Source organism: Ascaphus truei, unplaced genomic scaffold, assembly GCF_040206685.1.
Source record: "Ascaphus truei isolate aAscTru1 unplaced genomic scaffold, aAscTru1.hap1 HAP1_SCAFFOLD_1069, whole genome shotgun sequence".
Lineage (NCBI taxonomy): Eukaryota > Metazoa > Chordata > Amphibia > Anura > Ascaphidae > Ascaphus > Ascaphus truei.
In genome coordinates this window covers 92,628-119,778 of record NW_027453934.1, presented here as the reverse complement: position 1 = coordinate 119,778, position 27,151 = coordinate 92,628, and the positions used below count along the sequence as shown (strand labels likewise).

The window sequence follows — 27,151 nt, the reverse complement described above, 5'->3', positions numbered from 1 at the left end:
CAGGTAAGTATGAGTTGCAATGGCGCGCTGGGGGCAACTAGCCCTGTCCCAGGACAACTGTCACCCTTGTGGAGAGAGCAGCTTGGTCATTGGTGCAGCAAGCAACACAGTACCTGAGGCCTAGTATCTGAGCCGCTGCAGCCAGCACCTGCAGCAAGGAGCAGCCTAGGCCATTCCATGCAAACATTTGTGCAGCAGCAGCAGCAGCAGCAGCAGCAGCAGCAGCAGCAGCAGCAGCAGCAGCAGCAGCAGCAGCAGCAATGAATATTTGTCAAACAACATAGATCCAAGACACCCCGTCCTCCTCCCCCCCCCCCCAGAAGCGAAGCAAAGCAAAGCAAAGCAAAGCCAAACCAAACCCTCCCCCCCATCCAACAAGCACCCAGAGCAGCCAAGCTTCGCCGTAAGGTACTTCTTCTTGGTTTTAAAAGAAAGAAGCAATCACTTTGAACACCGCTCAGCTCTGTCATTTCAGCTGCCGGAGAGACAGGGGGACACCATATTTCTGGGGTGGCTTTCTACATCTCCCCTACCTGCTGGCACTCTCTTTTTCTGACCTCCACTGACACCTGCTGCTGCTGCTGCTGCTGCATAAAAAGGGAGAGGTGCCCTGTCCTGCTGGCAAACGTGACACTTTGGCCCTTACCAGCATGGCTGTTTACCTGGCATTTGCATAAATATAGAAGCAAGCTAACACTGTCTGCTGCTCCATGGATAGAGATAGATAGATAGATAGATAGATAGATAGATAGATAGATAGATAGATAGATAGATAGAGATTGTTTTTTGCACAGCTCAGCAGATAGTCTGCAATCTGTTGCTTTTAAATGCTGCTCTTTGTTACTTTGGAGCCTAGAAACTCTAGAACGTACTGTACACTCCCTTTGTGATATCATCACAGGGGGTTGTCTGGCTACAGAGACCCAGACATACCATGTAGAACTAGGGTGGGGAGGGGGTGAAATAAAAACCCCATATCATATCCTGCAAGCAAGGACCGTCCATTTTTTCAAATCCAGATTTGATTGTAAATGTGCTGTTTTTTTCATAAATATATATATACAGTACACAGTATTTGTTTCCCTATTTCCCAATCCACCTGTGAACTTATTCCTAAACGTCTGTGCAGGTACATCATTGTCATTTGTCCCTGTTTGAGATGTTGCTAGCTGGCTATTTATTGTACATGGTGCTCCTTTTTGCCAGCAGTTATTGACCATGCCCAAAGCCCAAGCAGTGGGAATAGCAGCAGCTTGTCTGAACAAACACCTGTTTCTGTTTTTTGTAACCATCCAAAAACAGGGGAGAGCGCGCACGCAGTCCCCCACTACCAGAAATTGTGCAGTCGAGTTTCCCGCATGTGGGGAAATCGCAGAGGTCAGCTAGCTCCAAGTGCAATGAGCTAGCCTCGCCCTGGGAGAGCCACCTGCTGGAGCATGGCTTAAAACTCCCCTGCCAGGTAAGTATGAGTTGCAATGGCGCGCTGGGGGCAACTAGCCCTGTCCCAGGACAACTGTCACCCTTGTGGAGAGAGCAGCTTGGTCATTGGTGCAGCAAGCAACACAGTACCTGAGGCCTAGTATCTGAGCCGCTGCAGCCAGCACCTGCAGCAAGGAGCAGCCTAGGCCATTCCATGCAAACATTTGTGCAGCAGCAGCAGCAGCAGCAGCAGCAGCAGCAGCAGCAGCAGCAGCAGCAGCAGCAGCAGCAATGAATATTTGTCAAACAACATAGATCCAAGACACCCCGTCCTCCTCCCCCCCCCCCCAGAAGCGAAGCAAAGCAAAGCAAAGCAAAGCCAAACCAAACCCTCCCCCCCATCCAACAAGCACCCAGAGCAGCCAAGCTTCGCCGTAAGGTACTTCTTCTTGGTTTTAAAAGAAAGAAGCAATCACTTTGAACACCGCTCAGCTCTGTCATTTCAGCTGCCGGAGAGACAGGGGGACACCATATTTCTGGGGTGGCTTTCTACATCTCCCCTACCTGCTGGCACTCTCTTTTTCTGACCTCCACTGACACCTGCTGCTGCTGCTGCTGCTGCATAAAAAGGGAGAGGTGCCCTGTCCTGCTGGCAAACGTGACACTTTGGCCCTTACCAGCATGGCTGTTTACCTGGCATTTGCATAAATATAGAAGCAAGCTAACACTGTCTGCTGCTCCATGGATAGAGATAGATAGATAGATAGATAGATAGATAGATAGATAGATAGATAGATAGAGATTGTTTTTTGCACAGCTCAGCAGATAGTCTGCAATCTGTTGCTTTTAAATGCTGCTCTTTGTTACTTTGGAGCCTAGAAACTCTAGAACGTACTGTACACTCCCTTTGTGATATCATCACAGGGGGTTGTCTGGCTACAGAGACCCAGACATACCATGTAGAACTAGGGTGGGGAGGGGGTGAAATAAAAACCCCATATCATATCCTGCAAGCAAGGACCGTCCATTTTTTCAAATCCAGATTTGATTGTAAATGTGCTGTTTTTTTCATAAATATATATATACAGTACACAGTATTTGTTTCCCTATTTCCCAATCCACCTGTGAACTTATTCCTAAACGTCTGTGCAGGTACATCATTGTCATTTGTCCCTGTTTGAGATGTTGCTAGCTGGCTATTTATTGTACATGGTGCTCCTTTTTGCCAGCAGTTATTGACCATGCCCAAAGCCCAAGCAGTGGGAATAGCAGCAGCTTGTCTGAACAAACACCTGTTTCTGTTTTTTGTAACCATCCAAAAACAGGGGAGAGCGCGCACGCAGTCCCCCACTACCAGAAATTGTGCAGTCGAGTTTCCCGCATGTGGGGAAATCGCAGAGGTCAGCTAGCTCCAAGTGCAATGAGCTAGCCTCGCCCTGGGAGAGCCACCTGCTGGAGCATGGCTTAAAACTCCCCTGCCAGGTAAGTATGAGTTGCAATGGCGCGCTGGGGGCAACTAGCCCTGTCCCAGGACAACTGTCACCCTTGTGGAGAGAGCAGCTTGGTCATTGGTGCAGCAAGCAACACAGTACCTGAGGCCTAGTATCTGAGCCGCTGCAGCCAGCACCTGCAGCAAGGAGCAGCCTAGGCCATTCCATGCAAACATTTGTGCAGCAGCAGCAGCAGCAGCAGCAGCAGCAGCAGCAGCAGCAGCAGCAGCAGCAGCAGCAGCAGCAGCAGCAATGAATATTTGTCAAACAACATAGATCCAAGACACCCCGTCCTCCTCCTCCCCCCCCCCCCCAGAAGCGAAGCAAAGCAAAGCAAAGCAAAGCCAAACCAAACCCTCCCCCCCATCCAACAAGCACCCAGAGCAGCCAAGCTTCGCCGTAAGGTACTTCTTCTTAGTTTTAAAAGAAAGAAGCAATCACTTTGAACACCGCTCAGCTCTGTCATTTCAGCTGCCGGAGAGACAGGGGGACACCATATTTCTGGGGTGGCTTTCTACATCTCCCCTACCTGCTGGCACTCTCTTTTTCTGACCTCCACTGACACCTGCTGCTGCTGCTGCTGCTGCTGCATAAAAAGGGAGAGGTGCCCTGTCCTGCTGGCAAACGTGACACTTTGGCCCTTACCAGCATGGCTGTTTACCTGGCATTTGCATAAATATAGAAGCAAGCTAACACTGTCTGCTGCTCCATGGATAGAGATAGATAGATAGATAGATAGATAGATAGATAGATAGATAGATAGATAGATAGATAGATAGATAGATAGATAGATAGATAGATAGAGATTGTTTTTTGCACAGCTCAGCAGATAGTCTGCAATCTGTTGCTTTTAAATGCTGCTCTTTGTTACTTTGGAGCCTAGAAACTCTAGAACGTACTGTACACTCCCTTTGTGATATCATCACAGGGGGTTGTCTGGCTACAGAGACCCAGACATACCATGTAGAACTAGGGTGGGGAGGGGGTGAAATAAAAACCCCATATCATATCCTGCAAGCAAGGACCGTCCATTTTTTCAAATCCAGATTTGATTGTAAATGTGCTGTTTTTTTCATAAATATATATATACAGTACACCGTATTTGTTTCCCTATTTCCCAATCCACCTGTGAACTTATTCCTAAACGTCTGTGCAGGTACATCATTGTCATTTGTCCCTGTTTGAGATGTTGCTAGCTGGCTATTTATTGTACATGGTGCTCCTTTTTGCCAGCAGTTATTGACCATGCCCAAAGCCCAAGCAGTGGGAATAGCAGCAGCTTGTCTGAACAAACACCTGTTTCTGTTTTTTGTAACCATCCAAAAACAGGGGAGAGCGCGCACGCAGTCCCCCACTACCAGAAATTGTGCAGTCGAGTTTCCCGCATGTGGGGAAATCGCAGAGGTCAGCTAGCTCCAAGTGCAATGAGCTAGCCTCGCCCTGGGAGAGCCACCTGCTGGAGCATGGCTTAAAACTCCCCTGCCAGGTAAGTATGAGTTGCAATGGCGCGCTGGGGGCAACTAGCCCTGTCCCAGGACAACTGTCACCCTTGTGGAGAGAGCAGCTTGGTCATTGGTGCAGCAAGCAACACAGTACCTGAGGCCTAGTATCTGAGCCGCTGCAGCCAGCACCTGCAGCAAGGAGCAGCCTAGGCCATTCCATGCAAACATTTGTGCAGCAGCAGCAGCAGCAGCAGCAGCAGCAGCAGCAGCAGCAGCAGCAGCAGCAGCAGCAGCAATGAATATTTGTCAAACAACATAGATCCAAGACACCCCGTCCTCCTCCCCCCCCCCCCCAGAAGCGAAGCAAAGCAAAGCAAAGCAAAGCAAAGCCAAACCAAACCCTCCCCCCCATCCAACAAGCACCCAGAGCAGCCAAGCTTCGCCGTAAGGTACTTCTTCTTAGTTTTAAAAGAAAGAAGCAATCACTTTGAACACCGCTCAGCTCTGTCATTTCAGCTGCCGGAGAGACAGGGGGACACCATATTTCTGGGGTGGCTTTCTACATCTCCCCTACCTGCTGGCACTCTCTTTTTCTGACCTCCACTGACACCTGCTGCTGCTGCTGCTGCTGCTGCATAAAAAGGGAGAGGTGCCCTGTCCTGCTGGCAAACGTGACACTTTGGCCCTTACCAGCATGGCTGTTTACCTGGCATTTGCATAAATATAGAAGCAAGCTAACACTGTCTGCTGCTCCATGGATAGAGATAGATAGATAGATAGATAGATAGATAGATAGATAGATAGATAGATAGATAGATAGATAGATAGAGATTGTTTTTTGCACAGCTCAGCAGATAGTCTGCAATCTGTTGCTTTTAAATGCTGCTCTTTGTTACTTTGGAGCCTAGAAACTCTAGAACGTACTGTACACTCCCTTTGTGATATCATCACAGGGGGTTGTCTGGCTACAGAGACCCAGACATACCATGTAGAACTAGGGTGGGGAGGGGGTGAAATAAAAACCCCATATCATATCCTGCAAGCAAGGACCGTCCATTTTTTCAAATCCAGATTTGATTGTAAATGTGCTGTTTTTTTCATAAATATATATATACAGTACACCGTATTTGTTTCCCTATTTCCCAATCCACCTGTGAACTTATTCCTAAACGTCTGTGCAGGTACATCATTGTCATTTGTCCCTGTTTGAGATGTTGCTAGCTGGCTATTTATTGTACATGGTGCTCCTTTTTGCCAGCAGTTATTGACCATGCCCAAAGCCCAAGCAGTGGGAATAGCAGCAGCTTGTCTGAACAAACACCTGTTTCTGTTTTTTGTAACCATCCAAAAACAGGGGAGAGCGCGCACGCAGTCCCCCACTACCAGAAATTGTGCAGTCGAGTTTCCCGCATGTGGGGAAATCGCAGAGGTCAGCTAGCTCCAAGTGCAATGAGCTAGCCTCGCCCTGGGAGAGCCACCTGCTGGAGCATGGCTTAAAACTCCCCTGCCAGGTAAGTATGAGTTGCAATGGCGCGCTGGGGGCAACTAGCCCTGTCCCAGGACAACTGTCACCCTTGTGGAGAGAGCAGCTTGGTCATTGGTGCAGCAAGCAACACAGTACCTGAGGCCTAGTATCTGAGCCGCTGCAGCCAGCACCTGCAGCAAGGAGCAGCCTAGGCCATTCCATGCAAACATTTGTGCAGCAGCAGCAGCAGCAGCAGCAGCAGCAGCAGCAGCAGCAGCAGCAGCAGCAGCAGCAGCAGCAATGAATATTTGTCAAACAACATAGATCCAAGACACCCCGTCCTCCTCCCCCCCCCCCCAGAAGCGAAGCAAAGCAAAGCAAAGCAAAGCAAAGCCAAACCAAACCCTCCCCCCCATCCAACAAGCACCCAGAGCAGCCAAGCTTCGCCGTAAGGTACTTCTTCTTAGTTTTAAAAGAAAGAAGCAATCACTTTGAACACCGCTCAGCTCTGTCATTTCAGCTGCCGGAGAGACAGGGGGACACCATATTTCTGGGGTGGCTTTCTACATCTCCCCTACCTGCTGGCACTCTCTTTTTCTGACCTCCACTGACACCTGCTGCTGCTGCTGCTGCTGCTGCATAAAAAGGGAGAGGTGCCCTGTCCTGCTGGCAAACGTGACACTTTGGCCCTTACCAGCATGGCTGTTTACCTGGCATTTGCATAAATATAGAAGCAAGCTAACACTGTCTGCTGCTCCATGGATAGAGATAGATAGATAGATAGATAGATAGATAGATAGATAGATAGATAGATAGAGATTGTTTTTTGCACAGCTCAGCAGATAGTCTGCAATCTGTTGCTTTTAAATGCTGCTCTTTGTTACTTTGGAGCCTAGAAACTCTAGAACGTACTGTACACTCCCTTTGTGATATCATCACAGGGGGTTGTCTGGCTACAGAGACCCAGACATACCATGTAGAACTAGGGTGGGGAGGGGGTGAAATAAAAACCCCATATCATATCCTGCAAGCAAGGACCGTCCATTTTTTCAAATCCAGATTTGATTGTAAATGTGCTGTTTTTTTCATAAATATATATATACAGTACACAGTATTTGTTTCCCTATTTCCCAATCCACCTGTGAACTTATTCCTAAACGTCTGTGCAGGTACATCATTGTCATTTGTCCCTGTTTGAGATGTTGCTAGCTGGCTATTTATTGTACATGGTGCTCCTTTTTGCCAGCAGTTATTGACCATGCCCAAAGCCCAAGCAGTGGGAATAGCAGCAGCTTGTCTGAACAAACACCTGTTTCTGTTTTTTGTAACCATCCAAAAACAGGGGAGAGCGCGCACGCAGTCCCCCACTACCAGAAATTGTGCAGTCGAGTTTCCCGCATGTGGGGAAATCGCAGAGGTCAGCTAGCTCCAAGTGCAATGAGCTAGCCTCGCCCTGGGAGAGCCACCTGCTGGAGCATGGCTTAAAACTCCCCTGCCAGGTAAGTATGAGTTGCAATGGCGCGCTGGGGGCAACTAGCCCTGTCCCAGGACAACTGTCACCCTTGTGGAGAGAGCAGCTTGGTCATTGGTGCAGCAAGCAACACAGTACCTGAGGCCTAGTATCTGAGCCGCTGCAGCCAGCACCTGCAGCAAGGAGCAGCCTAGGCCATTCCATGCAAACATTTGTGCAGCAGCAGCAGCAGCAGCAGCAGCAGCAGCAGCAGCAGCAGCAGCAGCAGCAGCAGCAGCAGCAGCAGCAGCAGCAGCAGCAATGAATATTTGTCAAACAACATAGATCCAAGACACCCCGTCCTCCTCCCCCCCCCCCCAGAAGCGAAGCAAAGCAAAGCAAAGCAAAGCCAAACCAAACCCTCCCCCCCATCCAACAAGCACCCAGAGCAGCCAAGCTTCGCCGTAAGGTACTTCTTCTTAGTTTTAAAAGAAAGAAGCAATCACTTTGAACACCGCTCAGCTCTGTCATTTCAGCTGCCGGAGAGACAGGGGGACACCATATTTCTGGGGTGGCTTTCTACATCTCCCCTACCTGCTGGCACTCTCTTTTTCTGACCTCCACTGACACCTGCTGCTGCTGCTGCTGCTGCTGCATAAAAAGGGAGAGGTGCCCTGTCCTGCTGGCAAACGTGACACTTTGGCCCTTACCAGCATGGCTGTTTACCTGGCATTTGCATAAATATAGAAGCAAGCTAACACTGTCTGCTGCTCCATGGATAGAGATAGATAGATAGATAGATAGATAGATAGATAGATAGATAGATAGATAGATAGATAGATAGAGATTGTTTTTTGCACAGCTCAGCAGATAGTCTGCAATCTGTTGCTTTTAAATGCTGCTCTTTGTTACTTTGGAGCCTAGAAACTCTAGAACGTACTGTACACTCCCTTTGTGATATCATCACAGGGGGTTGTCTGGCTACAGAGACCCAGACATACCATGTAGAACTAGGGTGGGGAGGGGGTGAAATAAAAACCCCATATCATATCCTGCAAGCAAGGACCGTCCATTTTTTCAAATCCAGATTTGATTGTAAATGTGCTGTTTTTTTCATAAATATATATATACAGTACACAGTATTTGTTTCCCTATTTCCCAATCCACCTGTGAACTTATTCCTAAACGTCTGTGCAGGTACATCATTGTCATTTGTCCCTGTTTGAGATGTTGCTAGCTGGCTATTTATTGTACATGGTGCTCCTTTTTGCCAGCAGTTATTGACCATGCCCAAAGCCCAAGCAGTGGGAATAGCAGCAGCTTGTCTGAACAAACACCTGTTTCTGTTTTTTGTAACCATCCAAAAACAGGGGAGAGCGCGCACGCAGTCCCCCACTACCAGAAATTGTGCAGTCGAGTTTCCCGCATGTGGGGAAATCGCAGAGGTCAGCTAGCTCCAAGTGCAATGAGCTAGCCTCGCCCTGGGAGAGCCACCTGCTGGAGCATGGCTTAAAACTCCCCTGCCAGGTAAGTATGAGTTGCAATGGCGCGCTGGGGGCAACTAGCCCTGTCCCAGGACAACTGTCACCCTTGTGGAGAGAGCAGCTTGGTCATTGGTGCAGCAAGCAACACAGTACCTGAGGCCTAGTATCTGAGCCGCTGCAGCCAGCACCTGCAGCAAGGAGCAGCCTAGGCCATTCCATGCAAACATTTGTGCAGCAGCAGCAGCAGCAGCAGCAGCAGCAGCAGCAGCAGCAGCAGCAGCAGCAGCAGCAGCAGCAATGAATATTTGTCAAACAACATAGATCCAAGACACCCCGTCCTCCTCCCCCCCCCCCCAGAAGCGAAGCAAAGCAAAGCAAAGCAAAGCCAAACCAAACCCTCCCCCCCATCCAACAAGCACCCAGAGCAGCCAAGCTTCGCCGTAAGGTACTTCTTCTTAGTTTTAAAAGAAAGAAGCAATCACTTTGAACACCGCTCAGCTCTGTCATTTCAGCTGCCGGAGAGACAGGGGGACACCATATTTCTGGGGTGGCTTTCTACATCTCCCCTACCTGCTGGCACTCTCTTTTTCTGACCTCCACTGACACCTGCTGCTGCTGCTGCTGCTGCTGCATAAAAAGGGAGAGGTGCCCTGTCCTGCTGGCAAACGTGACACTTTGGCCCTTACCAGCATGGCTGTTTACCTGGCATTTGCATAAATATAGAAGCAAGCTAACACTGTCTGCTGCTCCATGGATAGAGATAGATAGATAGATAGATAGATAGATAGATAGATAGATAGATAGATAGAGATTGTTTTTTGCACAGCTCAGCAGATAGTCTGCAATCTGTTGCTTTTAAATGCTGCTCTTTGTTACTTTGGAGCCTAGAAACTCTAGAACGTACTGTACACTCCCTTTGTGATATCATCACAGGGGGTTGTCTGGCTACAGAGACCCAGACATACCATGTAGAACTAGGGTGGGGAGGGGGTGAAATAAAAACCCCATATCATATCCTGCAAGCAAGGACCGTCCATTTTTTCAAATCCAGATTTGATTGTAAATGTGCTGTTTTTTTCATAAATATATATATACAGTACACAGTATTTGTTTCCCTATTTCCCAATCCACCTGTGAACTTATTCCTAAACGTCTGTGCAGGTACATCATTGTCATTTGTCCCTGTTTGAGATGTTGCTAGCTGGCTATTTATTGTACATGGTGCTCCTTTTTGCCAGCAGTTATTGACCATGCCCAAAGCCCAAGCAGTGGGAATAGCAGCAGCTTGTCTGAACAAACACCTGTTTCTGTTTTTTGTAACCATCCAAAAACAGGGGAGAGCGCGCACGCAGTCCCCCACTACCAGAAATTGTGCAGTCGAGTTTCCCGCATGTGGGGAAATCGCAGAGGTCAGCTAGCTCCAAGTGCAATGAGCTAGCCTCGCCCTGGGAGAGCCACCTGCTGGAGCATGGCTTAAAACTCCCCTGCCAGGTAAGTATGAGTTGCAATGGCGCGCTGGGGGCAACTAGCCCTGTCCCAGGACAACTGTCACCCTTGTGGAGAGAGCAGCTTGGTCATTGGTGCAGCAAGCAACACAGTACCTGAGGCCTAGTATCTGAGCCGCTGCAGCCAGCACCTGCAGCAAGGAGCAGCCTAGGCCATTCCATGCAAACATTTGTGCAGCAGCAGCAGCAGCAGCAGCAGCAGCAGCAGCAGCAGCAGCAGCAGCAGCAGCAGCAGCAGCAGCAATGAATATTTGTCAAACAACATAGATCCAAGACACCCCGTCCTCCTCCCCCCCCCCCCAGAAGCGAAGCAAAGCAAAGCAAAGCAAAGCCAAACCAAACCCTCCCCCCCATCCAACAAGCACCCAGAGCAGCCAAGCTTCGCCGTAAGGTACTTCTTCTTGGTTTTAAAAGAAAGAAGCAATCACTTTGAACACCGCTCAGCTCTGTCATTTCAGCTGCCGGAGAGACAGGGGGACACCATATTTCTGGGGTGGCTTTCTACATCTCCCCTACCTGCTGGCACTCTCTTTTTCTGACCTCCACTGACACCTGCTGCTGCTGCTGCTGCTGCATAAAAAGGGAGAGGTGCCCTGTCCTGCTGGCAAACGTGACACTTTGGCCCTTACCAGCATGGCTGTTTACCTGGCATTTGCATAAATATAGAAGCAAGCTAACACTGTCTGCTGCTCCATGGATAGAGATAGATAGATAGATAGATAGATAGATAGATAGATAGATAGATAGATAGATAGATAGAGATTGTTTTTTGCACAGCTCAGCAGATAGTCTGCAATCTGTTGCTTTTAAATGCTGCTCTTTGTTACTTTGGAGCCTAGAAACTCTAGAACGTACTGTACACTCCCTTTGTGATATCATCACAGGGGGTTGTCTGGCTACAGAGACCCAGACATACCATGTAGAACTAGGGTGGGGAGGGGGTGAAATAAAAACCCCATATCATATCCTGCAAGCAAGGACCGTCCATTTTTTCAAATCCAGATTTGATTGTAAATGTGCTGTTTTTTTCATAAATATATATATACAGTACACAGTATTTGTTTCCCTATTTCCCAATCCACCTGTGAACTTATTCCTAAACGTCTGTGCAGGTACATCATTGTCATTTGTCCCTGTTTGAGATGTTGCTAGCTGGCTATTTATTGTACATGGTGCTCCTTTTTGCCAGCAGTTATTGACCATGCCCAAAGCCCAAGCAGTGGGAATAGCAGCAGCTTGTCTGAACAAACACCTGTTTCTGTTTTTTGTAACCATCCAAAAACAGGGGAGAGCGCGCACGCAGTCCCCCACTACCAGAAATTGTGCAGTCGAGTTTCCCGCATGTGGGGAAATCGCAGAGGTCAGCTAGCTCCAAGTGCAATGAGCTAGCCTCGCCCTGGGAGAGCCACCTGCTGGAGCATGGCTTAAAACTCCCCTGCCAGGTAAGTATGAGTTGCAATGGCGCGCTGGGGGCAACTAGCCCTGTCCCAGGACAACTGTCACCCTTGTGGAGAGAGCAGCTTGGTCATTGGTGCAGCAAGCAACACAGTACCTGAGGCCTAGTATCTGAGCCGCTGCAGCCAGCACCTGCAGCAAGGAGCAGCCTAGGCCATTCCATGCAAACATTTGTGCAGCAGCAGCAGCAGCAGCAGCAGCAGCAGCAGCAGCAGCAGCAGCAGCAGCAGCAGCAGCAATGAATATTTGTCAAACAACATAGATCCAAGACACCCCGTCCTCCTCCCCCCCCCCCCAGAAGCGAAGCAAAGCAAAGCAAAGCAAAGCCAAACCAAACCCTCCCCCCCATCCAACAAGCACCCAGAGCAGCCAAGCTTCGCCGTAAGGTACTTCTTCTTGGTTTTAAAAGAAAGAAGCAATCACTTTGAACACCGCTCAGCTCTGTCATTTCAGCTGCCGGAGAGACAGGGGGACACCATATTTCTGGGGTGGCTTTCTACATCTCCCCTACCTGCTGGCACTCTCTTTTTCTGACCTCCACTGACACCTGCTGCTGCTGCTGCTGCTGCATAAAAAGGGAGAGGTGCCCTGTCCTGCTGGCAAACGTGACACTTTGGCCCTTACCAGCATGGCTGTTTACCTGGCATTTGCATAAATATAGAAGCAAGCTAACACTGTCTGCTGCTCCATGGATAGAGATAGATAGATAGATAGATAGATAGATAGATAGATAGATAGATAGATAGAGATTGTTTTTTGCACAGCTCAGCAGATAGTCTGCAATCTGTTGCTTTTAAATGCTGCTCTTTGTTACTTTGGAGCCTAGAAACTCTAGAACGTACTGTACACTCCCTTTGTGATATCATCACAGGGGGTTGTCTGGCTACAGAGACCCAGACATACCATGTAGAACTAGGGTGGGGAGGGGGTGAAATAAAAACCCCATATCATATCCTGCAAGCAAGGACCGTCCATTTTTTCAAATCCAGATTTGATTGTAAATGTGCTGTTTTTTTCATAAATATATATATACAGTACACAGTATTTGTTTCCCTATTTCCCAATCCACCTGTGAACTTATTCCTAAACGTCTGTGCAGGTACATCATTGTCATTTGTCCCTGTTTGAGATGTTGCTAGCTGGCTATTTATTGTACATGGTGCTCCTTTTTGCCAGCAGTTATTGACCATGCCCAAAGCCCAAGCAGTGGGAATAGCAGCAGCTTGTCTGAACAAACACCTGTTTCTGTTTTTTGTAACCATCCAAAAACAGGGGAGAGCGCGCACGCAGTCCCCCACTACCAGAAATTGTGCAGTCGAGTTTCCCGCATGTGGGGAAATCGCAGAGGTCAGCTAGCTCCAAGTGCAATGAGCTAGCCTCGCCCTGGGAGAGCCACCTGCTGGAGCATGGCTTAAAACTCCCCTGCCAGGTAAGTATGAGTTGCAATGGCGCGCTGGGGGCAACTAGCCCTGTCCCAGGACAACTGTCACCCTTGTGGAGAGAGCAGCTTGGTCATTGGTGCAGCAAGCAACACAGTACCTGAGGCCTAGTATCTGAGCCGCTGCAGCCAGCACCTGCAGCAAGGAGCAGCCTAGGCCATTCCATGCAAACATTTGTGCAGCAGCAGCAGCAGCAGCAGCAGCAGCAGCAGCAGCAGCAGCAGCAGCAGCAGCAGCAGCAGCAGCAATGAATATTTGTCAAACAACATAGATCCAAGACACCCCGTCCTCCTCCTCCCCCCCCCCCCCAGAAGCGAAGCAAAGCAAAGCAAAGCAAAGCCAAACCAAACCCTCCCCCCCATCCAACAAGCACCCAGAGCAGCCAAGCTTCGCCGTAAGGTACTTCTTCTTAGTTTTAAAAGAAAGAAGCAATCACTTTGAACACCGCTCAGCTCTGTCATTTCAGCTGCCGGAGAGACAGGGGGACACCATATTTCTGGGGTGGCTTTCTACATCTCCCCTACCTGCTGGCACTCTCTTTTTCTGACCTCCACTGACACCTGCTGCTGCTGCTGCTGCTGCTGCATAAAAAGGGAGAGGTGCCCTGTCCTGCTGGCAAACGTGACACTTTGGCCCTTACCAGCATGGCTGTTTACCTGGCATTTGCATAAATATAGAAGCAAGCTAACACTGTCTGCTGCTCCATGGATAGAGATAGATAGATAGATAGATAGATAGATAGATAGATAGATAGATAGATAGATAGAGATTGTTTTTTGCACAGCTCAGCAGATAGTCTGCAATCTGTTGCTTTTAAATGCTGCTCTTTGTTACTTTGGAGCCTAGAAACTCTAGAACGTACTGTACACTCCCTTTGTGATATCATCACAGGGGGTTGTCTGGCTACAGAGACCCAGACATACCATGTAGAACTAGGGTGGGGAGGGGGTGAAATAAAAACCCCATATCATATCCTGCAAGCAAGGACCGTCCATTTTTTCAAATCCAGATTTGATTGTAAATGTGCTGTTTTTTTCATAAATATATATATACAGTACACAGTATTTGTTTCCCTATTTCCCAATCCACCTGTGAACTTATTCCTAAACGTCTGTGCAGGTACATCATTGTCATTTGTCCCTGTTTGAGATGTTGCTAGCTGGCTATTTATTGTACATGGTGCTCCTTTTTGCCAGCAGTTATTGACCATGCCCAAAGCCCAAGCAGTGGGAATAGCAGCAGCTTGTCTGAACAAACACCTGTTTCTGTTTTTTGTAACCATCCAAAAACAGGGGAGAGCGCGCACGCAGTCCCCCACTACCAGAAATTGTGCAGTCGAGTTTCCCGCATGTGGGGAAATCGCAGAGGTCAGCTAGCTCCAAGTGCAATGAGCTAGCCTCGCCCTGGGAGAGCCACCTGCTGGAGCATGGCTTAAAACTCCCCTGCCAGGTAAGTATGAGTTGCAATGGCGCGCTGGGGGCAACTAGCCCTGTCCCAGGACAACTGTCACCCTTGTGGAGAGAGCAGCTTGGTCATTGGTGCAGCAAGCAACACAGTACCTGAGGCCTAGTATCTGAGCCGCTGCAGCCAGCACCTGCAGCAAGGAGCAGCCTAGGCCATTCCATGCAAACATTTGTGCTGCAGCAGCAGCAGCAGCAGCAGCAGCAGCAGCAGCAGCAATGAATATTTGTCAAACAACATAGATCCAAGACACCCCGTCCTCCTCCCCCCCCCCCCAGAAGCGAAGCAAAGCAAAGCAAAGCAAAGCAAAGCAAAGCAAAGCAAAGCAAAGCAAAGCAAAGCAAAGCAAAGCAAAGCAAAGCAAAGCCAAACCAAACCCTCCCCCCCATCCAACAAGCACCCAGAGCAGCCAAGCTTCGCCGTAAGGTACTTCTTCTTAGTTTTAAAAGAAAGAAGCAATCACTTTGAACACCGCTCAGCTCTGTCATTTCAGCTGCCGGAGAGACAGGGGGACACCATATTTCTGGGGTGGCTTTCTACATCTCCCCTACCTGCTGGCACTCTCTTTTTCTGACCTCCACTGACACCTGCTGCTGCTGCTGCTGCTGCATAAAAAGGGAGAGGTGCCCTGTCCTGCTGGCAAACGTGACACTTTGGCCCTTACCAGCATGGCTGTTTACCTGGCATTTGCATAAATATAGAAGCAAGCTAACACTGTCTGCTGCTCCATGGATAGAGATAGATAGATAGATAGATAGATAGATAGATAGATAGATAGATAGATAGATAGAGATTGTTTTTTGCACAGCTCAGCAGATAGTCTGCAATCTGTTGCTTTTAAATGCTGCTCTTTGTTACTTTGGAGCCTAGAAACTCTAGAACGTACTGTACACTCCCTTTGTGATATCATCACAGGGGGTTGTCTGGCTACAGAGACCCAGACATACCATGTAGAACTAGGGTGGGGAGGGGGTGAAATAAAAACCCCATATCATATCCTGCAAGCAAGGACCGTCCATTTTTTCAAATCCAGATTTGATTGTAAATGTGCTGTTTTTTTCATAAATATATATATACAGTACACAGTATTTGTTTCCCTATTTCCCAATCCACCTGTGAACTTATTCCTAAACGTCTGTGCAGGTACATCATTGTCATTTGTCCCTGTTTGAGATGTTGCTAGCTGGCTATTTATTGTACATGGTGCTCCTTTTTGCCAGCAGTTATTGACCATGCCCAAAGCCCAAGCAGTGGGAATAGCAGCAGCTTGTCTGAACAAACACCTGTTTCTGTTTTTTGTAACCATCCAAAAACAGGGGAGAGCGCGCACGCAGTCCCCCACTACCAGAAATTGTGCAGTCGAGTTTCCCGCATGTGGGGAAATCGCAGAGGTCAGCTAGCTCCAAGTGCAATGAGCTAGCCTCGCCCTGGGAGAGCCACCTGCTGGAGCATGGCTTAAAACTCCCCTGCCAGGTAAGTATGAGTTGCAATGGCGCGCTGGGGGCAACTAGCCCTGTCCCAGGACAACTGTCACCCTTGTGGAGAGAGCAGCTTGGTCATTGGTGCAGCAAGCAACACAGTACCTGAGGCCTAGTATCTGAGCCGCTGCAGCCAGCACCTGCAGCAAGGAGCAGCCTAGGCCATTCCATGCAAACATTTGTGCAGCAGCAGCAGCAGCAGCAGCAGCAGCAGCAGCAGCAGCAGCAGCAGCAGCAGCAGCAGCAATGAATATTTGTCAAACAACATAGATCCAAGACACCCCGTCCTCCTCCCCCCCCCCCCAGAAGCGAAGCAAAGCAAAGCAAAGCAAAGCCAAACCAAACCCTCCCCCCCATCCAACAAGCACCCAGAGCAGCCAAGCTTCGCCGTAAGGTACTTCTTCTTGGTTTTAAAAGAAAGAAGCAATCACTTTGAACACCGCTCAGCTCTGTCATTTCAGCTGCCGGAGAGACAGGGGGACACCATATTTCTGGGGTGGCTTTCTACATCTCCCCTACCTGCTGGCACTCTCTTTTTCTGACCTCCACTGACACCTGCTGCTGCTGCTGCTGCTGCATAAAAAGGGAGAGGTGCCCTGTCCTGCTGGCAAACGTGACACTTTGGCCCTTACCAGCATGGCTGTTTACCTGGCATTTGCATAAATATAGAAGCAAGCTAACACTGTCTGCTGCTCCATGGATAGAGATAGATAGATAGATAGATAGATAGATAGATAGATAGATAGATAGATAGAGATTGTTTTTTGCACAGCTCAGCAGATAGTCTGCAATCTGTTGCTTTTAAATGCTGCTCTTTGTTACTTTGGAGCCTAGAAACTCTAGAACGTACTGTACACTCCCTTTGTGATATCATCACAGGGGGTTGTCTGGCTACAGAGACCCAGACATACCATGTAGAACTAGGGTGGGGAGGGGGTGAAATAAAAACCCCATATCATATCCTGCAAGCAAGGACCGTCCATTTTTTCAAATCCAGATTTGATTGTAAATGTGCTGTTTTTTTCATAAATATATATATACAGTACACAGTATTTGTTTCCCTATTTCCCAATCCACCTGTGAACTTATTCCTAAACGTCTGTGCAGGTACATCATTGTCATTTGTCCCTGTTTGAGATGTTGCTAGCTGGCTATTTATTGTACATGGTGCTCCTTTTTGCCAGCAGTTATTGACCATGCCCAAAGCCCAAGCAGTGGGAATAGCAGCAGCTTGTCTGAACAAACACCTGTTTCTGTTTTTTGTAACCATCCAAAAACAGGGGAGAGCGCGCACGCAGTCCCCCACTACCAGAAATTGTGCAGTCGAGTTTCCCGCATGTGGGGAAATCGCAGAGGTCAGCTAGCTCCAAGTGCAATGAGCTAGCCTCGCCCTGGGAGAGCCACCTGCTGGAGCATGGCTTAAAACTCCCCTGCCAGGTAAGTATGAGTTGCAATGGCGCGCTGGGGGCAACTAGCCCTGTCCCAGGACAACTGTCACCCTTGTGGAGAGAGCAGCTTGGTCATTGGTGCAGCAAGCAACACAGTACCTGAGGCCTAGTATCTGAGCCGCTGCAGCCAGCACCTGCAGCAAGGAGCAGCCTAGGCCATTCCATGCAAACATTTGTGCAGCAGCAGCAGCAGCAGCAGCAGCAGCAGCAGCAGCAGCAGCAGCAGCAGCAGCAGCAGCAGCAGCAATGAATATTTGTCAAACAACATAGATCCAAGACACCCCGTCCTCCTCCTCCCCCCCCCCCCCAGAAGCGAAGCAAAGCAAAGCAAAGCAAAGCCAAACCAAACCCTCCCCCCCATCCAACAAGCACCCAGAGCAGCCAAGCTTCGCCGTAAGGTACTTCTTCTTAGTTTTAAAAGAAAGAAGCAATCACTTTGAACACCGCTCAGCTCTGTCATTTCAGCTGCCGGAGAGACAGGGGGACACCATATTTCTGGGGTGGCTTTCTACATCTCCCCTACCTGCTGGCACTCTCTTTTTCTGACCTCCACTGACACCTGCTGCTGCTGCTGCTGCTGCTGCATAAAAAGGGAGAGGTGCCCTGTCCTGCTGGCAAACGTGACACTTTGGCCCTTACCAGCATGGCTGTTTACCTGGCATTTGCATAAATATAGAAGCAAGCTAACACTGTCTGCTGCTCCATGGATAGAGATAGATAGATAGATAGATAGATAGATAGATAGATAGATAGATAGATAGATAGAGATTGTTTTTTGCACAGCTCAGCAGATAGTCTGCAATCTGTTGCTTTTAAATGCTGCTCTTTGTTACTTTGGAGCCTAGAAACTCTAGAACGTACTGTACACTCCCTTTGTGATATCATCACAGGGGGTTGTCTGGCTACAGAGACCCAGACATACCATGTAGAACTAGGGTGGGGAGGGGGTGAAATAAAAACCCCATATCATATCCTGCAAGCAAGGACCGTCCATTTTTTCAAATCCAGATTTGATTGTAAATGTGCTGTTTTTTTCATAAATATATATATACAGTACACAGTATTTGTTTCCCTATTTCCCAATCCACCTGTGAACTTATTCCTAAACGTCTGTGCAGGTACATCATTGTCATTTGTCCCTGTTTGAGATGTTGCTAGCTGGCTATTTATTGTACATGGTGCTCCTTTTTGCCAGCAGTTATTGACCATGCCCAAAGCCCAAGCAGTGGGAATAGCAGCAGCTTGTCTGAACAAACACCTGTTTCTGTTTTTTGTAACCATCCAAAAACAGGGGAGAGCGCGCACGCAGTCCCCCACTACCAGAAATTGTGCAGTCGAGTTTCCCGCATGTGGGGAAATCGCAGAGGTCAGCTAGCTCCAAGTGCAATGAGCTAGCCTCGCCCTGGGAGAGCCACCTGCTGGAGCATGGCTTAAAACTCCCCTGCCAGGTAAGTATGAGTTGCAATGGCGCGCTGGGGGCAACTAGCCCTGTCCCAGGACAACTGTCACCCTTGTGGAGAGAGCAGCTTGGTCATTGGTGCAGCAAGCAACACAGTACCTGAGGCCTAGTATCTGAGCCGCTGCAGCCAGCACCTGCAGCAAGGAGCAGCCTAGGCCATTCCATGCAAACATTTGTGCTGCAGCAGCAGCAGCAGCAGCAGCAGCAGCAGCAGCAGCAATGAATATTTGTCAAACAACATAGATCCAAGACACCCCGTCCTCCTCCCCCCCCCCCCCAGAAGCGAAGCAAAGCAAAGCAAAGCAAAGCAAAGCAAAGCAAAGCAAAGCAAAGCAAAGCAAAGCAAAGCAAAGCAAAGCAAAGCAAAGCCAAACCAAACCCTCCCCCCCATCCAACAAGCACCCAGAGCAGCCAAGCTTCGCCGTAAGGTACTTCTTCTTAGTTTTAAAAGAAAGAAGCAATCACTTTGAACACCGCTCAGCTCTGTCATTTCAGCTGCCGGAGAGACAGGGGGACACCATATTTCTGGGGTGGCTTTCTACATCTCCCCTACCTGCTGGCACTCTCTTTTTCTGACCTCCACTGACACCTGCTGCTGCTGCTGCTGCTGCATAAAAAGGGAGAGGTGCCCTGTCCTGCTGGCAAACGTGACACTTTGGCCCTTACCAGCATGGCTGTTTACCTGGCATTTGCATAAATATAGAAGCAAGCTAACACTGTCTGCTGCTCCATGGATAGAGATAGATAGATAGATAGATAGATAGATAGATAGATAGATAGATAGATAGATAGAGATTGTTTTTTGCACAGCTCAGCAGATAGTCTGCAATCTGTTGCTTTTAAATGCTGCTCTTTGTTACTTTGGAGCCTAGAAACTCTAGAACGTACTGTACACTCCCTTTGTGATATCATCACAGGGGGTTGTCTGGCTACAGAGACCCAGACATACCATGTAGAACTAGGGTGGGGAGGGGGTGAAATAAAAACCCCATATCATATCCTGCAAGCAAGGACCGTCCATTTTTTCAAATCCAGATTTGATTGTAAATGTGCTGTTTTTTTCATAAATATATATATACAGTACACAGTATTTGTTTCCCTATTTCCCAATCCACCTGTGAACTTATTCCTAAACGTCTGTGCAGGTACATCATTGTCATTTGTCCCTGTTTGAGATGTTGCTAGCTGGCTATTTATTGTACATGGTGCTCCTTTTTGCCAGCAGTTATTGACCATGCCCAAAGCCCAAGCAGTGGGAATAGCAGCAGCTTGTCTGAACAAACACCTGTTTCTGTTTTTTGTAACCATCCAAAAACAGGGGAGAGCGCGCACGCAGTCCCCCACTACCAGAAATTGTGCAGTCGAGTTTCCCGCATGTGGGGAAATCGCAGAGGTCAGCTAGCTCCAAGTGCAATGAGCTAGCCTCGCCCTGGGAGAGCCACCTGCTGGAGCATGGCTTAAAACTCCCCTGCCAGGTAAGTATGAGTTGCAATGGCGCGCTGGGGGCAACTAGCCCTGTCCCAGGACAACTGTCACCCTTGTGGAGAGAGCAGCTTGGTCATTGGTGCAGCAAGCAACACAGTACCTGAGGCCTAGTATCTGAGCCGCTGCAGCCAGCACCTGCAGCAAGGAGCAGCCTAGGCCATTCCATGCAAACATTTGTGCTGCAGCAGCAGCAGCAGCAGCAGCAGCAGCAGCAGCAGCAGCAATGAATATTTGTCAAACAACATAGATCCAAGACACCCCGTCCTCCTCCTCCCCCCCCCCCCCCAGAAGCGAAGCAAAGCAAAGCAAAGCAAAGCCAAACCAAACCCTCCCCCCCATCCAACAAGCACCCAGAGCAGCCAAGCTTCGCCGTAAGGTACTTCTTCTTGGTTTTAAAAGAAAGAAGCAATCACTTTGAACACCGCTCAGCTCTGTCATTTCAGCTGCCGGAGAGACAGGGGGACACCATATTTCTGGGGTGGCTTTCTACATCTCCCCTACCTGCTGGCACTCTCTTTTTCTGACCTCCACTGACACCTGCTGCTGCTGCTGCTGCTGCATAAAAAGGGAGAGGTGCCCTGTCCTGCTGGCAAACGTGACACTTTGGCCCTTACCAGCATGGCTGTTTACCTGGCATTTGCATAAATATAGAAGCAAGCTAACACTGTCTGCTGCTCCATGGATAGAGATAGATAGATAGATAGATAGATAGATAGATAGATAGATAGATAGATAGAGATTGTTTTTTGCACAGCTCAGCAGATAGTCTGCAATCTGTTGCTTTTAAATGCTGCTCTTTGTTACTTTGGAGCCTAGAAACTCTAGAACGTACTGTACACTCCCTTTGTGATATCATCACAGGGGGTTGTCTGGCTACAGAGACCCAGACATACCATGTAGAACTAGGGTGGGGAGGGGGTGAAATAAAAACCCCATATCATATCCTGCAAGCAAGGACCGTCCATTTTTTCAAATCCAGATTTGATTGTAAATGTGCTGTTTTTTTCATAAATATATATATACAGTACACAGTATTTGTTTCCCTATTTCCCAATCCACCTGTGAACTTATTCCTAAACGTCTGTGCAGGTACATCATTGTCATTTGTCCCTGTTTGAGATGTTGCTAGCTGGCTATTTATTGTACATGGTGCTCCTTTTTGCCAGCAGTTATTGACCATGCCCAAAGCCCAAGCAGTGGGAATAGCAGCAGCTTGTCTGAACAAACACCTGTTTCTGTTTTTTGTAACCATCCAAAAACAGGGGAGAGCGCGCACGCAGTCCCCCACTACCAGAAATTGTGCAGTCGAGTTTCCCGCATGTGGGGAAATCGCAGAGGTCAGCTAGCTCCAAGTGCAATGAGCTAGCCTCGCCCTGGGAGAGCCACCTGCTGGAGCATGGCTTAAAACTCCCCTGCCAGGTAAGTATGAGTTGCAATGGCGCGCTGGGGGCAACTAGCCCTGTCCCAGGACAACTGTCACCCTTGTGGAGAGAGCAGCTTGGTCATTGGTGCAGCAAGCAACACAGTACCTGAGGCCTAGTATCTGAGCCGCTGCAGCCAGCACCTGCAGCAAGGAGCAGCCTAGGCCATTCCATGCAAACATTTGTGCAGCAGCAGCAGCAGCAGCAGCAGCAGCAGCAGCAGCAGCAGCAGCAGCAGCAGCAGCAGCAGCAGCAATGAATATTTGTCAAACAACATAGATCCAAGACACCCCGTCCTCCTCCTCCCCCCCCCCCCCAGAAGCGAAGCAAAGCAAAGCAAAGCAAAGCCAAACCAAACCCTCCCCCCCATCCAACAAGCACCCAGAGCAGCCAAGCTTCGCCGTAAGGTACTTCTTCTTAGTTTTAAAAGAAAGAAGCAATCACTTTGAACACCGCTCAGCTCTGTCATTTCAGCTGCCGGAGAGACAGGGGGACACCATATTTCTGGGGTGGCTTTCTACATCTCCCCTACCTGCTGGCACTCTCTTTTTCTGACCTCCACTGACACCTGCTGCTGCTGCTGCTGCTGCTGCATAAAAAGGGAGAGGTGCCCTGTCCTGCTGGCAAACGTGACACTTTGGCCCTTACCAGCATGGCTGTTTACCTGGCATTTGCATAAATATAGAAGCAAGCTAACACTGTCTGCTGCTCCATGGATAGAGATAGATAGATAGATAGATAGATAGATAGATAGATAGATAGATAGATAGATAGAGATTGTTTTTTGCACAGCTCAGCAGATAGTCTGCAATCTGTTGCTTTTAAATGCTGCTCTTTGTTACTTTGGAGCCTAGAAACTCTAGAACGTACTGTACACTCCCTTTGTGATATCATCACAGGGGGTTGTCTGGCTACAGAGACCCAGACATACCATGTAGAACTAGGGTGGGGAGGGGGTGAAATAAAAACCCCATATCATATCCTGCAAGCAAGGACCGTCCATTTTTTCAAATCCAGATTTGATTGTAAATGTGCTGTTTTTTTCATAAATATATATATACAGTACACAGTATTTGTTTCCCTATTTCCCAATCCACCTGTGAACTTATTCCTAAACGTCTGTGCAGGTACATCATTGTCATTTGTCCCTGTTTGAGATGTTGCTAGCTGGCTATTTATTGTACATGGTGCTCCTTTTTGCCAGCAGTTATTGACCATGCCCAAAGCCCAAGCAGTGGGAATAGCAGCAGCTTGTCTGAACAAACACCTGTTTCTGTTTTTTGTAACCATCCAAAAACAGGGGAGAGCGCGCACGCAGTCCCCCACTACCAGAAATTGTGCAGTCGAGTTTCCCGCATGTGGGGAAATCGCAGAGGTCAGCTAGCTCCAAGTGCAATGAGCTAGCCTCGCCCTGGGAGAGCCACCTGCTGGAGCATGGCTTAAAACTCCCCTGCCAGGTAAGTATGAGTTGCAATGGCGCGCTGGGGGCAACTAGCCCTGTCCCAGGACAACTGTCACCCTTGTGGAGAGAGCAGCTTGGTCATTGGTGCAGCAAGCAACACAGTACCTGAGGCCTAGTATCTGAGCCGCTGCAGCCAGCACCTGCAGCAAGGAGCAGCCTAGGCCATTCCATGCAAACATTTGTGCTGCAGCAGCAGCAGCAGCAGCAGCAGCAGCAGCAGCAGCAATGAATATTTGTCAAACAACATAGATCCAAGACACCCCGTCCTCCTCCCCCCCCCCCCAGAAGCGAAGCAAAGCAAAGCAAAGCAAAGCAAAGCAAAGCAAAGCAAAGCAAAGCAAAGCAAAGCAAAGCAAAGCAAAGCAAAGCCAAACCAAACCCTCCCCCCCATCCAACAAGCACCCAGAGCAGCCAAGCTTCGCCGTAAGGTACTTCTTCTTAGTTTTAAAAGAAAGAAGCAATCACTTTGAACACCGCTCAGCTCTGTCATTTCAGCTGCCGGAGAGACAGGGGGACACCATATTTCTGGGGTGGCTTTCTACATCTCCCCTACCTGCTGGCACTCTCTTTTTCTGACCTCCACTGACACCTGCTGCTGCTGCTGCTGCTGCATAAAAAGGGAGAGGTGCCCTGTCCTGCTGGCAAACGTGACACTTTGGCCCTTACCAGCATGGCTGTTTACCTGGCATTTGCATAAATATAGAAGCAAGCTAACACTGTCTGCTGCTCCATGGATAGAGATAGATAGATAGATAGATAGATAGATAGATAGATAGATAGATAGATAGATAGAGATTGTTTTTTGCACAGCTCAGCAGATAGTCTGCAATCTGTTGCTTTTAAATGCTGCTCTTTGTTACTTTGGAGCCTAGAAACTCTAGAACGTACTGTACACTCCCTTTGTGATATCATCACAGGGGGTTGTCTGGCTACAGAGACCCAGACATACCATGTAGAACTAGGGTGGGGAGGGGGTGAAATAAAAACCCCATATCATATCCTGCAAGCAAGGACCGTCCATTTTTTCAAATCCAGATTTGATTGTAAATGTGCTGTTTTTTTCATAAATATATATATACAGTACACAGTATTTGTTTCCCTATTTCCCAATCCACCTGTGAACTTATTCCTAAACGTCTGTGCAGGTACATCATTGTCATTTGTCCCTGTTTGAGATGTTGCTAGCTGGCTATTTATTGTACATGGTGCTCCTTTTTGCCAGCAGTTATTGACCATGCCCAAAGCCCAAGCAGTGGGAATAGCAGCAGCTTGTCTGAACAAACACCTGTTTCTGTTTTTTGTAACCATCCAAAAACAGGGGAGAGCGCGCACGCAGTCCCCCACTACCAGAAATTGTGCAGTCGAGTTTCCCGCATGTGGGGAAATCGCAGAGGTCAGCTAGCTCCAAGTGCAATGAGCTAGCCTCGCCCTGGGAGAGCCACCTGCTGGAGCATGGCTTAAAACTCCCCTGCCAGGTAAGTATGAGTTGCAATGGCGCGCTGGGGGCAACTAGCCCTGTCCCAGGACAACTGTCACCCTTGTGGAGAGAGCAGCTTGGTCATTGGTGCAGCAAGCAACACAGTACCTGAGGCCTAGTATCTGAGCCGCTGCAGCCAGCACCTGCAGCAAGGAGCAGCCTAGGCCATTCCATGCAAACATTTGTGCTGCAGCAGCAGCAGCAGCAGCAGCAGCAGCAGCAGCAGCAATGAATATTTGTCAAACAACATAGATCCAAGACACCCCGTCCTCCTCCCCCCCCCCCCAGAAGCGAAGCAAAGCAAAGCAAAGCAAAGCAAAGCAAAGCAAAGCAAAGCAAAGCAAAGCAAAGCAAAGCCAAACCAAACCCTCCCCCCCATCCAACAAGCACCCAGAGCAGCCAAGCTTCGCCGTAAGGTACTTCTTCTTAGTTTTAAAAGAAAGAAGCAATCACTTTGAACACCGCTCAGCTCTGTCATTTCAGCTGCCGGAGAGACAGGGGGACACCATATTTCTGGGGTGGCTTTCTACATCTCCCCTACCTGCTGGCACTCTCTTTTTCTGACCTCCACTGACACCTGCTGCTGCTGCTGCTGCTGCATAAAAAGGGAGAGGTGCCCTGTCCTGCTGGCAAACGTGACACTTTGGCCCTTACCAGCATGGCTGTTTACCTGGCATTTGCATAAATATAGAAGCAAGCTAACACTGTCTGCTGCTCCATGGATAGAGATAGATAGATAGATAGATAGATAGATAGATAGATAGATAGATAGATAGAGATTGTTTTTTGCACAGCTCAGCAGATAGTCTGCAATCTGTTGCTTTTAAATGCTGCTCTTTGTTACTTTGGAGCCTAGAAACTCTAGAACGTACTGTACACTCCCTTTGTGATATCATCACAGGGGGTTGTCTGGCTACAGAGACCCAGACATACCATGTAGAACTAGGGTGGGGAGGGGGTGAAATAAAAACCCCATATCATATCCTGCAAGCAAGGACCGTCCATTTTTTCAAATCCAGATTTGATTGTAAATGTGCTGTTTTTTTCATAAATATATATATACAGTACACAGTATTTGTTTCCCTATTTCCCAATCCACCTGTGAACTTATTCCTAAACGTCTGTGCAGGTACATCATTGTCATTTGTCCCTGTTTGAGATGTTGCTAGCTGGCTATTTATACATGGTGCTCCTTTTTGCCAGCAGTTATTGACCATGCCCAAAGCCCAAGCAGTGGGAATAGCAGCAGCTTGTCTGAACAAACACCTGTTTCTGTTTTTTGTAACCATCCAAAAACAGGGGAGAGCGCGCACGCAGTCCCCCACTACCAGAAATTGTGCAGTCGAGTTTCCCGCATGTGGGGAAATCGCAGAGGTCAGCTAGCTCCAAGTGCAATGAGCTAGCCTCGCCCTGGGAGAGCCACCTGCTGGAGCATGGCTTAAAACTCCCCTGCCAGGTAAGTATGAGTTGCAATGGCGCGCTGGGGGCAACTAGCCCTGTCCCAGGACAACTGTCACCCTTGTGGAGAGAGCAGCTTGGTCATTGGTGCAGCAAGCAACACAGTACCTGAGGCCTAGTATCTGAGCCGCTGCAGCCAGCACCTGCAGCAAGGAGCAGCCTAGGCCATTCCATGCAAACATTTGTGCAGCAGCAGCAGCAGCAGCAGCAGCAGCAGCAGCAGCAGCAGCAGCAGCAGCAGCAGCAGCAGCAGCAGCAGCAGCAGCAATGAATATTTGTCAAACAACATAGATCCAAGACACCCCGTCCTCCTCCTCCCCCCCCCCCCCAGAAGCGAAGCAAAGCAAAGCAAAGCAAAGCAAAGCCAAACCAAACCCTCCCCCCCATCCAACAAGCACCCAGAGCAGCCAAGCTTCGCCGTAAGGTACTTCTTCTTAGTTTTAAAAGAAAGAAGCAATCACTTTGAACACCGCTCAGCTCTGTCATTTCAGCTGCCGGAGAGACAGGGGGACACCATATTTCTGGGGTGGCTTTCTACATCTCCCCTACCTGCTGGCACTCTCTTTTTCTGACCTCCACTGACACCTGCTGCTGCTGCTGCTGCTGCTGCATAAAAAGGGAGAGGTGCCCTGTCCTGCTGGCAAACGTGACACTTTGGCCCTTACCAGCATGGCTGTTTACCTGGCATTTGCATAAATATAGAAGCAAGCTAACACTGTCTGCTGCTCCATGGATAGAGATAGATAGATAGATAGATAGATAGATAGATAGATAGATAGATAGATAGAGATTGTTTTTTGCACAGCTCAGCAGATAGTCTGCAATCTGTTGCTTTTAAATGCTGCTCTTTGTT

General features: G+C 48.7%; 18 non-coding genes across 18 annotated transcripts; all 18 read right to left on the bottom strand.

The window, feature by feature from the left end:
* Positions 1-1,299: 1,299 nt before the first annotated feature.
* On the bottom strand, positions 1,300-1,467 carry LOC142475068 (U1 spliceosomal RNA). The gene has a single exon (XR_012790713.1). It is a non-coding gene; the product is annotated as a U1 spliceosomal RNA (small nuclear RNA).
* A 1,274-nt stretch (positions 1,468-2,741) lies between these two features.
* On the bottom strand, positions 2,742-2,909 carry LOC142475067 (U1 spliceosomal RNA). The gene has a single exon (XR_012790712.1). It is a non-coding gene; the product is annotated as a U1 spliceosomal RNA (small nuclear RNA).
* A 1,326-nt stretch (positions 2,910-4,235) lies between these two features.
* On the bottom strand, positions 4,236-4,403 carry LOC142475066 (U1 spliceosomal RNA). The gene has a single exon (XR_012790711.1). It is a non-coding gene; the product is annotated as a U1 spliceosomal RNA (small nuclear RNA).
* Positions 4,404-5,702: 1,299 nt separating this feature from the next.
* Positions 5,703-5,870, bottom strand: LOC142475065 (U1 spliceosomal RNA). The gene has a single exon (XR_012790710.1). It is a non-coding gene; the product is annotated as a U1 spliceosomal RNA (small nuclear RNA).
* A 1,285-nt stretch (positions 5,871-7,155) lies between these two features.
* LOC142475064 (U1 spliceosomal RNA) lies at positions 7,156-7,323 on the bottom strand. Its single transcript, XR_012790709.1, has one exon. It is a non-coding gene; the product is annotated as a U1 spliceosomal RNA (small nuclear RNA).
* Positions 7,324-8,633: 1,310 nt separating this feature from the next.
* Positions 8,634-8,801, bottom strand: LOC142475063 (U1 spliceosomal RNA). Its single transcript, XR_012790708.1, has one exon. It is a non-coding gene; the product is annotated as a U1 spliceosomal RNA (small nuclear RNA).
* A 1,280-nt stretch (positions 8,802-10,081) lies between these two features.
* On the bottom strand, positions 10,082-10,249 carry LOC142475061 (U1 spliceosomal RNA). Its single transcript, XR_012790706.1, has one exon. It is a non-coding gene; the product is annotated as a U1 spliceosomal RNA (small nuclear RNA).
* A 1,288-nt stretch (positions 10,250-11,537) lies between these two features.
* Positions 11,538-11,705, bottom strand: LOC142475060 (U1 spliceosomal RNA). Its single transcript, XR_012790705.1, has one exon. It is a non-coding gene; the product is annotated as a U1 spliceosomal RNA (small nuclear RNA).
* Positions 11,706-12,979: 1,274 nt separating this feature from the next.
* On the bottom strand, positions 12,980-13,147 carry LOC142475059 (U1 spliceosomal RNA). Its single transcript, XR_012790704.1, has one exon. It is a non-coding gene; the product is annotated as a U1 spliceosomal RNA (small nuclear RNA).
* A 1,291-nt stretch (positions 13,148-14,438) lies between these two features.
* LOC142475058 (U1 spliceosomal RNA) lies at positions 14,439-14,606 on the bottom strand. Its single transcript, XR_012790703.1, has one exon. It is a non-coding gene; the product is annotated as a U1 spliceosomal RNA (small nuclear RNA).
* A 1,317-nt stretch (positions 14,607-15,923) lies between these two features.
* On the bottom strand, positions 15,924-16,091 carry LOC142475057 (U1 spliceosomal RNA). Its single transcript, XR_012790702.1, has one exon. It is a non-coding gene; the product is annotated as a U1 spliceosomal RNA (small nuclear RNA).
* Positions 16,092-17,365: 1,274 nt separating this feature from the next.
* On the bottom strand, positions 17,366-17,533 carry LOC142475056 (U1 spliceosomal RNA). The gene has a single exon (XR_012790701.1). It is a non-coding gene; the product is annotated as a U1 spliceosomal RNA (small nuclear RNA).
* A 1,291-nt stretch (positions 17,534-18,824) lies between these two features.
* Positions 18,825-18,992, bottom strand: LOC142475055 (U1 spliceosomal RNA). Its single transcript, XR_012790700.1, has one exon. It is a non-coding gene; the product is annotated as a U1 spliceosomal RNA (small nuclear RNA).
* A 1,318-nt stretch (positions 18,993-20,310) lies between these two features.
* On the bottom strand, positions 20,311-20,478 carry LOC142475054 (U1 spliceosomal RNA). Its single transcript, XR_012790699.1, has one exon. It is a non-coding gene; the product is annotated as a U1 spliceosomal RNA (small nuclear RNA).
* A 1,261-nt stretch (positions 20,479-21,739) lies between these two features.
* LOC142475053 (U1 spliceosomal RNA) lies at positions 21,740-21,907 on the bottom strand. Its single transcript, XR_012790698.1, has one exon. It is a non-coding gene; the product is annotated as a U1 spliceosomal RNA (small nuclear RNA).
* A 1,291-nt stretch (positions 21,908-23,198) lies between these two features.
* LOC142475052 (U1 spliceosomal RNA) lies at positions 23,199-23,366 on the bottom strand. Its single transcript, XR_012790697.1, has one exon. It is a non-coding gene; the product is annotated as a U1 spliceosomal RNA (small nuclear RNA).
* Positions 23,367-24,678: 1,312 nt separating this feature from the next.
* LOC142475050 (U1 spliceosomal RNA) lies at positions 24,679-24,846 on the bottom strand. The gene has a single exon (XR_012790695.1). It is a non-coding gene; the product is annotated as a U1 spliceosomal RNA (small nuclear RNA).
* A 1,290-nt stretch (positions 24,847-26,136) lies between these two features.
* Positions 26,137-26,304, bottom strand: LOC142475049 (U1 spliceosomal RNA). The gene has a single exon (XR_012790694.1). It is a non-coding gene; the product is annotated as a U1 spliceosomal RNA (small nuclear RNA).
* Between the last annotated feature and the right edge of the window lie 847 nt (positions 26,305-27,151).